Here is a 12,659-nt window from a genome sequence, read left to right on the forward strand (position 1 = left end):
TCATAGATGATAGCCTCACCTCTCTCTCGTCTAGACTCCAGTTCCAGTCTGGTTACTAGGCTATATAGTCTTTCTGGCCACTTCGTAATAAAGCAGTCATAACAATTAAGGCTTTAATTACATTCAATAACAATAGTCAAGACTGTTTCAGTTGATCATAAGACGGCATGTTGTTCTTGTCTTGGCTAAAAATACGACATAACACTTGACTGTCCAAACCAAAAGGGTTTATAAAAGTTTATAAAATAACGCAGCATTGGTGTATTTCGTTGCTGTTTCTTTGTATAATTAGTGTAATTATTATTGCTATTACAAAGGGGTTGGTGTGTTATGACCAGAACTGTAATGTTGTGGTTCTGGACGTTGCAGCTAACTGACGTTAGCCTGAGAGAGAGAGTGCAGACACTGTTATGTTAGAGTTTGTGTTCATCCTTTTAACACATAAACACACACACACACACACACACAGTCCAGTTATTTAATGGTATTATTGGATCACAGTTGATCAGATTAGTGATCGATATGATTGATTTCGTGTGTAAACAGAAGACACAACAGTAGCTCTTGCTTCCCAGTTTGAAAACAAACCATGTCAAGTTGAAGGGGACAAGACGTCATTGTGTGTTCTCAGTCTCATTCTTAAACGGCTAACGGTCACATTAACCCGGGTCAACATTAACCCTCGTTGTCAGCTTAACGGGCTAATTAATCATTTATTTCATCTTCTGTTCCCCCTCCGACCGAGGTGTCAACCTTTGAGCTAGCTTATAGCTAACCCCGAGCTAGCATGCTATTAGCTACGATGCTAGCTAGCTGTGTGTACAGACAGTCCCAGCCAGCCAGGGCTTTATTTTTGCCTCAAAGTGGACCGTTGTGGTTCGGATGGTTGCTGTGTTTACACCCGGGCCGGGGGGCCGCGGACCTTTTATGGTACCATTGCTTATGGGGACCCGAATCGGAATCATTTCCCAGTGTGTTCTAGCTAAAGGACGCTAACCCATGCTAACGCACTACGCACCACGCTAGCCACATTGATGCTAATGCTGATGCATAGGAAAATGGGAGGACATGTTTTCACCCCTCTCTAGTGTACACACACACTCACTCACTCTCTCTCTCTCTCTCTCTCTCTCTCACACACACACTAGCTAGGAGGACCAAAATAATGTTAGCTGTTGGTGGCTAATGCTAAAGACCCAATTTATACAATCCCTATGATACTGTGAATATTGGTGATTGAGTTGGGTTGATCTCCTATGTTTATATAGCCGTAGATGCCGTATGTTATTGTATATTATATGTACACAGTGACTCTCGATGCTACAATAACAAGCCCCTCTGCTTCTCATGGACCTTGTGATGTTATGTTGGGGGTGTGTTCCCCTGTAGAGAACTACCATCTTCCTCCTTCATCATGATGATGAGCAGCATGCTGCAGGAGAGGAGAGAGTATGGTTACTGGATATTTATGATACATTACATATCCAGTAACTCTGCTTCTCATGGAGCTTGTGATGTGATGTTGGGGGTGTGTTCCCCTGTAGAGAACTACCATCTTCCCCCTTCATCATGATGAGCAGCATGCTGCCGCACATTGCAGTGGGAGGAGAGGATGGTTACTGGATATTTATCACTATAGTAGTTGTACTGCTCCAGTTTTAAATCTAGTGGAGCAGTAGAGTATACTGAAGTATGGTGACTATTTATCACTAGTTGTGCTGCTCCAGGTTGAAATATAGTAGGCCAGGGGTCTTCAACGTTTTTCAGGCCAAGGACCCCTTAGCTGAGAGAGACATGAAGCATTCCGACAACATATTGTATAAAATTGTGTCGCAGGTTAAACTTTGATCATAGATATCATAGATGGCTTCATGCAGACTTGTTTGCCAGCACTATCATCATCGGTGTTGTGTTGGATTCACGTTAATGTGTATTTTCAGACATTTAACCACTTCAGCCCTCAGTACTAAGTAAACTTGACCTTTCACTATGTACTTGGTCTACTCTTTTTTTTCCCCCTCTACACCAAACCTCTTTGCTGAAAATAGTCGATCTACAAGCTCACTACGCCTCCTAGCGCAGAGCTTGTAGAGCTGCTATTTTTGAAGTTCTCCTCAAAAGGGTAGGGTTCAAGTGGTTAATGTAAAATTAAAAGTTCCTGTCACACAAAGATTTGGCCCCCCTGTAATAACTCTGAGGACCCCCTAGTAGGCTATAGTAGAGTATACTGTAATATAGTGACTGCCTATTTAGTAAATACCACTAGTTTTACTACTCCACAACTCCAGTTTGAAATAGAGTACTAGAGTAGTGGCTGTTGTATTTACCTCTAGTTTTACTACCATACTCTATTGAAATGTGGTATAGTGGAGTACATCCTGACTGATGCCATATTTTTGGGTCCGATCCCAATTGTTTGCACTGCAGTCTCCTTCTAGAGTCTCTTCTAGAGTCCTAGCTCACTGATTACTAATGTTTTGACTGATATTTTGTCTGATTTAAGTGCAACATTTTCTAATCAATTTGAAATACTTCATAAGTTTATATTTTAGAACATTTAATGTATACACACAAACTTTTATTCACATAAAGTGAATACAAGTTTATTACTCCAATTTGAAATATTCCTGGATATTTTACTTTTGTAAACAAAAATTCAAGGTTCTGGCTTCAGTAAAATTGATTTGTTTCTTAGCCAGATGAGCCAGCCTATCTCAATCAGATGAAAGGCCACTTGTTCTCCAGTCACTCCTGAAATAATATCTATGGAGCATATGGACATAATCTGTAGTCTACTGAAAATGTCAACTTTTTTCATTTTCTTTTATCCCAGAAAAAGATGATGATGAACTAACAAATAGTGCAGTTATTGAAAATACTTTGTGGGCCAACAGTTTCTGTATTGTTGAAGGGATATAGAAGCAGCCCTCCCAACCCCCCCCCAGCCAAAAAGAGACACAAAGGGTGAACATTTTGCAGTATCGGGGATGCGGAGAGACAGACGGCATCATTAAATAAATCCCTATGGAAGTTGAAGCCCCATGGATGTTGCGGACACAGCATGGTGATTTCATTGATAAAAGGATGTAGTAGTGCCCGCCTGGCCAGACCGGGGCAGGATTGTTCTGGCTCACTGCAGCCTGCTGAGCCCACAGGGCAGTCCCAATGAACAGAGTGCCAGCTTGGACACTCGGACCCCCCCCCCCCCCCACAGACAGGGCAGGCATACCCAAATCCACTTCAACACACAGGGCTCCCGTCTGAGAGAGCAGAGCAACTTTTCTTCTGACAGCTGCCACTTTGGAATAGATTACTAAGCCTATTGGTCTGGTCTCAAAGGGGAGGCTTGTAGCCTGTTGTTGTCCAAATGGAGGCATTTGTTAGCTTTTGTGTGGGGTGCGTTGAAAATTCATTTTCCTTCGTCCCACAACCAAATTGTGATTGCTTGTTTTAGTGCTAAGCAGTGTCAGTGTTGACGTTTTCTTTGGGATAGGTGTGACCATCCAACCTCTGTTCAATGAACCACTTAAGCCCTTTTTTATATTTCGTCGTACAATGGTCTCACGTGGCGAGATTAGCCGATCTGCAAGCTCACAATGCCAACGCGTCGTGTGCTTGCAGATCTACTAGTTTCTAAGATAAAAAAAAATAAATGATTTTAATATTTTTTTAATGTATCACCCATAATGACATGCCCAAAATAGGGACACCAACTTGGAAAATGTTTAATCTGACTTTGAATCACCCCCACCCCCCTCCCCTTTCTTTTATCTGTCAAATTATATTAATTATTGTCTTGTGGTGGTGCTGTGCTGTGTGTCCATTCCACTTCCAGATTAAGACCAAATGTTTAATCACTCGTACAAAAGTGCAGCTGAGCAGACGTTGACAAACCAAACGTCTCCTTCTTGGCCCACTGGTTCTACAGAACTGGTGTGTTTGAGCGGAAGGCAGGCGCTTCAGTCCAGCAGGTGTTTGCCCTATTTAAATGGAAGAAGCCCCCCCCCCCCCTCATGCCCACCGCCCCCACCCCAATCCAGAGACAGCGTGTGGATTGGAGCAGGAAGCTTTGTGTCTGCTTGCTTTTATTCTAGCCCTCACAAAGTGCACGGCGGCTGAAAAAGTCCAGGCAGGGATATCAAAGGGTGCGGGGCGACCCCCTCCTCCCCACGGGACGACACTGGGAGGAGAATTAGTCACAGGCCCTCCCATCCATGGCTTTATTCTGCTGCAGCAGGCGGCCGAGGGGCTTTCACCTCTACTTTAGGAGTTGCCCTGACTGAGAGAAAGGCAGCAATTGTGTCTTTCTTTTCTTTCTTCACTGTGTGTGTGTGTGTGTGTGTGTGTGTGTGTGTGTGTGTGTTTTGGCGGGTATTTGTCTCACAAACTTTATGTGCCATATTGCACTTTGAGGGGGGGTGGGATGTGGCCTATTCTGTCATTGTTTTGATTAGAGCTCCAATTCACACCACTGCTGCCTGCCTGCCTGCTGGCAACATGTGTTTGTTTTTTGTTTGTTTGTTTGTTTTTGCGCCTGCCTGCCTGTGTTCCTGATCCTGACGATCCCAGGCTCTGACACACGATCTTACACGTCTCCCTGTTTGTTTAGTGTCTATTCTTCATCAATGGCAAATTGGATGTGGAGAAACAAATACCAGCCTTTTGTTGTAGTACTGGTGAGCGTTAACTTACAAAGCCTGCAAGCCGAGGAGAGATCAACATGCACACTCTCACAAATGGTTGTTGTGGTGGTGGGGAGTAAATCCCCTTAGGTAAGAACTTTTAACCACTTAAACCCTATAGTATACACTTAGTTGGTCGGAGTCCCAGGACCCCCAGGGGTCTACACACCAGGCCTCCTCCCTTTTCCCCCTCTCTGCTCTAAATATCTTCGCTGAAAATAGACTATCTACAATGAGCTTGTAGATCGGCTGTTTTTTGCAGAATAGAGACGCTAGGGTTCATGTGGTTAAATTAAATAATAATAATACATTTGGCATGCTCCAGTCTCCCACGCACACTTTCCTCTGCTTTATTTGTCAACATTCTTGGTCAGACAAGGACCTTCATCAGGACAGTTGAAGTCAAATACCAAAAGTATACTTTACACCTAAACCAAATCGACGCCCTTTTGTTCTGCTCGAGATTCAAAACACTGACTTAAATCAGAGAGGAGAAGTTGAACTTTTATCACCTCTAGTGCTGTGTCCCCCTCAGCGAGCTGTAAATGTCTTGTCATTGACCACCACCAGAGTCATTCCTGGAATTCTTCTGTGGCCTCTTGGAAGGAATGTGTCATTCAGAAGGGCATATAGTAAGCACATGCGCTCATCTCCAATTGAAATTCCAGGAAGGGATGAGGCACTGTGTCCATATAGTAAATCATGAGAGGAGGGCTTCCTAGAATGTGTCTGGGAAGTGTTTGTCTAGGCAGGGGGAGAGGAATGGCTGCTTACATGAGTGGATAACTACTCCTTGTTTGTGTTGTGTTATACCCACCGCTTTCATCTTCAGTGCTTGAATCCCCCTTGTGCTTTTTAACCACATGAACCCTAGTGTACCTATTCTGGACATGTCTCTTAACCCATTAAGACCTAAGGCCGATTCTACAAATACCTTCTGAAACAGTAGTTCTAAAACTTTTTCGTAATTCAAAATGTTTCAACATTTTTCAAGATTAAATGTTTTTTCTCCAAAAATAGCAGATGTATAAGCTCGCAGTGCGGCACAAAGTGACGCGCTGTGAGCTTGTATTTCAGCTATTTTCGAATAGAGGATATGCGCATGCTTAAAGTGAATGGCACATCGAGTGGCAAAGCGAGTGGCAAAGCAACATGCAAAGTGAGTTTAACATTGTTTAATGTTGTTTAATGCAATCAGATATGACTTTTCTGTTTGGATGCATGGGCTGTCAAGGCCAGAAAGTATTTTTTTGACACTCAGTAGGCATTCCTGCATAACTTCCGGGTTTGATGATGATGTCACACGCATATCCTCTATAGCCAACGCTAAAATCTAAAATGACACAGATGCTTTCCCGGTTTTAATGGCTTAATACACGAACATTCACCGAACTTTGGTGAGCATTTGGCGAAAACAGTTGAACAAGCTCAAGCGGGAAGAGGAAATGCTGCTTTGCACGTCTTTTTTCTCACAGAACATTGATACACGTTTAGCCACTCGCTAAACGTATCTTCAAATCAACTACGATGTACTTCTTACCTTACAGTTCAGTTTGTACGTTCCTCGTCTCACCTGTCTCTCAAAGAGCCACTGAACAATAGTTCGCTCACAGAGGATCCACTGCAGAACGTTCCTTAGAAATTAAGTAAAGTAAGACATCGCAAGTGAATTCAGTGATTCCGATGAAGGCACTTATTAGTCGGTTGATAACGCAAAAAAATGGAAATTGTTTATTTATGGTTTATTTGGACCCCCACATTAGCCGCTGCTATAGCAGCAGCTACTCTTCCTGGGGTCGACACATACCATTCCAAAGATCTTCAGTGATGCTGAGGATCGACACCTTATATCCGCTTCCACGTCATCCCGTTTTGGAGCTTCCGCAGTAGTACCTATGCCCAAATACTGTATACATGGTGTATATCAGAATAAACTTTATTGTCACGTTCACAGGTTTACATGTGTAAAGAATTGGGTGAAATTTGTTTTGTTTTTGTTGTTTTCAGAAAGAGACAAGAAAAGAAGTGGGGGGACAGGGGGAGCAAAGAGAAAAATCTTGGAAGGAATAGGGTTCTATTATATAAGTATAATGGATTTTAATTGGTCAATATGAATGTTCATCTGTGGTTCTGAAGTGTCATTCTGCATGAGGAAAAACATCATGGCTACTTTGATGAAAAGTTCTCTCAGTGCAAAAAAACAAGGGCCAACAAAGTGTTGGACGTTGCTGAACTGGCTGTGTAGCAGGTTTATTTCAGGAAGAGTGGAGGATTACGTCAGAGCTGTCTGAGCGTTGTGTCTCTATTTGTAATTACAGGGAACGCCGAGTCTCTCTAGACATATGGATTCACTGGATGTTTGAAATGAATTAAGTCTTCTTCTACGGTATCAACTATCCCAGGGGCTCAGAGTTAATGATCAGTTGCTCCACTTGATGTGGCAAAGAACTGTGTGTGTGTGTGTGTGTGTGTGTGTGTGTGTCTCTGTGTCTGTGTGTGTGTCTGTGTCTGTGTCTGTGTCTGTGTCTGTGTGTGTGTGTGCGCCTGCCTGTATCTGCATTCAGAGTGCTGCTGCCTGATGGTTAGCAAGGAAGTCCCCTTTGAGGTCTGGCTGCAGCCTGCCTGTCACGTTAGCGTTGTAATGCCACCCACGCATCTTCACAGTGATGCAGAACGGAACACCTCAAACCAATTCCGCATCCTTTTGATGCTCGCTTGGGACAGGCCCCACACACCAGCAGAAACTAATGCTGCTGTTTCCACAATGAATCACATTGGTCTCTCTTTGCTCAGCCCTAGTTATCTTCTGGGTTTCGGCACAGCTCATGCACCGATCAGCTTGATAAAGCCTCAGTTATACTTAATTGTGTGACGGTGTCGTGCTCAGTAAATAGCAGATCTACAACCTCACATTCGTGAGCTTGTATATCTGCTATTTACGGCATGCAACACCAACGTGCATAAATCAAATCTTAAGAAGTCAAAGTACTGTAGCAGAAAGGGAACAACAATAGAGTTTTCCTGATATGTCGATTTAGCTGATATGCTGTTACATAATTTGATTGGTCTCTGCGTAATGAATGTCCTGATTTTTAACCACTTTCAACCTGACGTCCCTATTTTGGGCATGTCATTATAGGCTTATTTTCAAAAGTAAAAAAAAATGCTACATGTCTACATGCTACAAGCTTGCCTTGTGACGGGTTACTTGTGAGCATGTAGATCAGCTATTTCGTTTGAACTTTTTAATTGGGCTTAAGTGGTTAAATCTTTGTTTATTTTCTTTCTATCACAAAGTTATTTTATTTTTGTAATTCTTTTGCCTACAAGTTTAATATTTACAAATAGAAAGTTTAATCAAATCTTGATTGGAAAAGTTTTACTTTATGACAAAATATCAGTCAAAACATCGGTGGTCTAATCTAGGCCCCACCACCGATGTGATCTAGACTCTAGGTCACATCGGTGACCAGCGGTCAATCAGCAGTGTACCCTAATAGTCGTTTGGGCTCTAGGAACAACACCCAGGTTGGAGCAGCAGTGACGCTTGTTATGGGTACAGTTTGATATCTCCCACATGTGGCCATGTAGCACACACAACCGTTAACATCCTTCAAGTCTACAACTACAGCAGCGTTTGTTTACTTCTTGCACTTGCTTCCCCAGCAGCCTGCCTGCCTGGCCTACTATTGAGCTCATGGTGAGCCTTGTGTTTCACACGCTCTGTGCTCGGGAGCCAGTGGGCGGGAAGGGAGGGAGGGGTTGCGTGTGTTTCAGCGCATGGCTACTCTAGGAGCAGCAATGTGGGGTTGGGGGGTTGGGGGGGGGGGGTGAGAGCCTTGTAGTGTGTGGGAGGCCTGTTTAGATGGGGATTTAGCTAGCTTCTGTGCGAGCGTGTTCAAACCCAAGCCCCCTTTCATCCGTAGTGCTCCCAGGGGATGCTAGTAGCTCCAGCTCCCTCTGTTGCTGATGCGAGCATGTGGTCAAGATGCTACTTGCTTGTCTCTCCCTCTCTCTCTTTCTCTTTCTCTTGCTCCTGTCCTCCTCACCCCTCCTCCTCCTCCTCCTCCTGCTCTCTTCCTTCGCTCACAATCTCCCCTCCCCCACATTCTGTATGTTTGCTTGTTTACATCTTTCGCTGTGCCGTTTCACGCACGGGGGGGGTGTGTTTGTGTGTCACACTGTAAAAGGGTGTGTGTGTATGCGTAGCTGACGCAGAAAGGGGGAGGTGCGTCTGTGCGTGTATGTGCCTGCCTCGGGCGTGTTGGCATGACTCTGTGCGTGCATGCGTGTGTGCGTGCGTGCGTGAGTGTCATGATGTCATTGAGCACCGCGAGTCAGAAGTGTCCATTGGCACTCCACCCCCTCAGCTCTGCAACAACACCTAGCAGCAGCCTGCTGGAGAGGAGAGGAGAGGAGAGGAGAGGAACAGAGGAGAGGACAGGAGGTGGGAAGAGAGGAGAGAATATAAACAGGGGGGAGATCAATGGAGGAGGGAAGAGGAGAGAAACAGAGAAGAGGAGGGGAGGAGATGATGCTGGAAATGAGCAGAGAAGTCAAAGAAATGGGAGAGTTAGGCAGAGAGCAGGAGAGGGCCAGAGGAAGAGGAAAACAAGGCTGAAATGAAATGCCCAGAGAGAGAGAGAGAGAGAGAGGAGGATGCTGAGAATAATGGTGACCGGCAGGATAAAACCACAGCACTCACTCACTGCCTGATATCATTGGTTGTCTTTATGTAGGACACATGATGACAGAAAACAGAAACATGGCAAAGAAAATATTTTATTTTAATGTCATTGAAATATAACGTGTAAACTTTACACTGTAAAGTATTCCCGAGAAACATGATTGACTGACAGATTCTTTTTGTTTTTTTGTAACTGCTTTCAACCTTTTCAGTCCGTTGATTGGACATGTCATTATGTAGGCAAAATATTTCACAATCGTTCAAAAATAGACCTACAAGCTCAGCTTGTAGATAGGCTATTGTAGCTAACAACGCGTCATGTCTCCGCCCGGAATTGAACCAGGGCCGTTTTGACTGTGTGGTCTAGGCACTGACCGTACGCCCGGTCACCTTCCGGACACGCCCCCCACATTTACATTTTACACAGCAGCCAAGTTAACCCCAGTTTATCACAGGATGACATTTCATAATCCCCTTAACACTCTGGAAATGGTGGCAATGTGCCGGGAGGTGGCCATCAGTTGTGTGTGTGAGAGTGTAGTGTGTACACGTGTACGTGCACGTGTGTGTGTGTGTGTGTGTGTGTGTGTGTGTGTGTGTGTGTGTGTGTGTGTGTGCCGTGCATGCATGCGGTCGCACTTGTGTGAAGCACTCTTGGATAGCAGCTGCTCTACAAACTGGGCCGAAGAAGACATCTCGACTGCAGCGCCACATACTGCTATAAATACCTATGATGAAACGACATGGGCCACCTCCTCTCTCAAACACACACATGTACACATATAGTACACACACACACACACACGCTATTCTCGACTAACACAAAAGATTGGCAGAGGATCTCGGACATCGTCTCAGTCGGGTGGAAACCTCATAGTGTATGTCCAAAACTGTTACTTTTCAGGAAAATTCAAAGACGTCAAATGTAGCAGATACGAGCTTGTAGTTCTTTACTTTTGATACTTTAGTGTGACACTGTAGTATGATCAAGTAGGGTATTCATTTATGAAAAAACGACATGTTAATCTTGCTCCGGCATGGTGTCATTCTCTCTCCTCTTGTGCTCCAGGGGTACAGGACCACTGGTCTAGCCCCAAGGCCTACTGTGTAGCCCCAAGGCCTACTGTGTAGCCCCAAGGCCTACTGTGTAGCCCCAAGGCTTACTGTGGCCTGATACTAAGTGTTTGTCTATGCCAGTGGTTTTCAAACTTTTTGTGTGCCTAAAATCACATCAATGGACAAGTCTAAATCTCAAGGCACACCTGTATCAGATCAAATTTGTGAAAACCTTTTTTCTTTGAATACTTTCTGCCTATAATGACGTGCCCAAAATAGCGAAGCCAGGTTGGAAGTTGTTAAACTACCACAGTATTTTCTAGGGTGTATAATTAGCCTCTGTGTTGGGGGAATGAGTGCACACACAGTACTACTGATGTAGTTAATAAAAAAATGATTCATAACTTTTGGTAGAGTTGTACAGTATATTACAATAATAATGTGTCACGAAATTCGTTTGGTAACCACTGATCTATGGGCATTTGATTGAACACTGCAGTTTGCTGCACTTGTCACTTCACTGCTCTGACCTCCTGAGTACCGCCTGGCACAGGGGTGACGGTGTGTGTTTGTTTGATGACGAGACGGCTCTCCCTCACCCAGTTTTCTCACTCTTAGGTTGTAAGTAGCTGTAGCGTTGGGGTAGCCTGGTAACCATCCCGGTCGCATTAATTCATATTATCATCTGTCCTTCTGCAGACCGGTCTTAACCTGGTTCCATACCATAGACCCCGCCCACGCTAGACTGGTCTGGCCCCAAGCGCTGTGTGGCCGTTTTGCAGAAACTAAAAAGTGGAGGCGGATGGGAACGAAAATCTCCGGATACGGATATTTCCGTTTCCGGTGGTGCTACAATGAAATGTGTCGTGGCGAAAGAGGCCTACAATGAAATGTGAACCTGCGAGAAAAAAAAAAAAAAGACCACTTTGCGTAGATCTATGCGACTGGCACGCTGCGCAATTATTTAGGTTCGCGTAGATCTACCCGATTGGCACGCAATGTGTTAACGCTCCTATTCCTTAATGGTTCCCTTTAACAATTCCTACAGGGGGCTCCAAATGGACCCTTAAAGATCGGTAACTCCGAGAGTGTACAAATGGAAACAATTGGACCCATAATGGTTATGTTGGTCCTTGAAATGTAAAAGTTTGAGAACCACCAGTATATTAATTGTATAGCAGACGTGAAGTTCACGGACCAGCTCTGACTGGTATGTGCTAAAACCGGGTTCCAAAAACGGTTCCAAATGTGATGGAACAACCGATCCCGGTTCCTCAATGTTGGATCCGGTTACGAATACCAACCCTAGTTGTAAGGAGGACTTATAGTTGATTCAACAGTCCTGCCCCAGCCCAGCAGCCCCTGGGCTCATTCAGTTTGCCGTTGACCATGTGCACACGGTGATTACTGGAGCTAGCAAACAAAACAAGATTAAATCTGATCCCATCAAGGCTGAACTGTCAAAAGGTTTTTTTCTATTGAAGTGCTGCTGCTCAGTCCTGGACTAGACTTAATCTTTGTTTGGTTAAGCGGCTTCAAGCGAGTGAGAAAGCAAAATGGACAGCGGCAGTCTTTACTTCTTATCCCCGTAGAAGTTCAGACAACAGCAGCCCCATCGTAGCCCTCTCTGCACCTGCCTCTCTCTCCCAGTCAGCAGCACATGGAGGCACTGAGTGGATGAGTTCTGGGCTGTGAGATCTTTGCTGCCATGACTACCTGACTGTGTGTGGTAGGGCTGTGCTCAATTCATCGATACGGCAATAATCATATCGCATTCCTTGCCGATAATCGTATCGATACAGAGGCTACCATATTGATACGGCAGGAAATGCTGCACAAAAATAAATAAATACATCACCTATGGTGTGTTTGTGTGTCTGAGACTCAGACATGAGTTGCAGTAAAAAAAAAATAAAGCGAATATTTCATTTGCATTTATTAATGATTAAATCTTTTGCATTTATCCATCAAAACATTATTTATTTGTATTTGTATTTTTTTCCTTGCGTTTTGTTTAAATGTTATCAACATGTTATAAGTTTGTGAAATTGATTTGGAAACTTTACATTTTCTGACAATATATTAGTCAAAACATCGGCAATCTGTGGTCTAAGACTCTGCAAAAGTAAATTTAGTAGGACAAAATCAACGCGTATCGTGATACATTGTATCGTGGCCTCTGTATCGTGATACGTATCTATCGTGAGGTTGTAGGCAATACCCAGCCCTACGGT

At 44.1% G+C, this 12,659-nt stretch overlaps 1 protein-coding gene across 3 annotated transcripts in view; it reads left to right on the top strand.

The window, feature by feature from the left end:
• Positions 1 to 12,659, top strand: part of kmt2a (lysine (K)-specific methyltransferase 2A) — a 67,551-nt gene that overhangs the window by 991 nt on the left and 53,901 nt on the right. The gene's annotated exons all lie outside the window — the stretch shown is intronic.

Source organism: Gymnoscopelus braueri, assembly GCF_963280865.1.
Source record: "Gymnoscopelus braueri genome assembly, chromosome: 5".
Taxonomy (NCBI): domain Eukaryota; kingdom Metazoa; phylum Chordata; class Actinopteri; order Myctophiformes; family Myctophidae; genus Gymnoscopelus; species Gymnoscopelus braueri.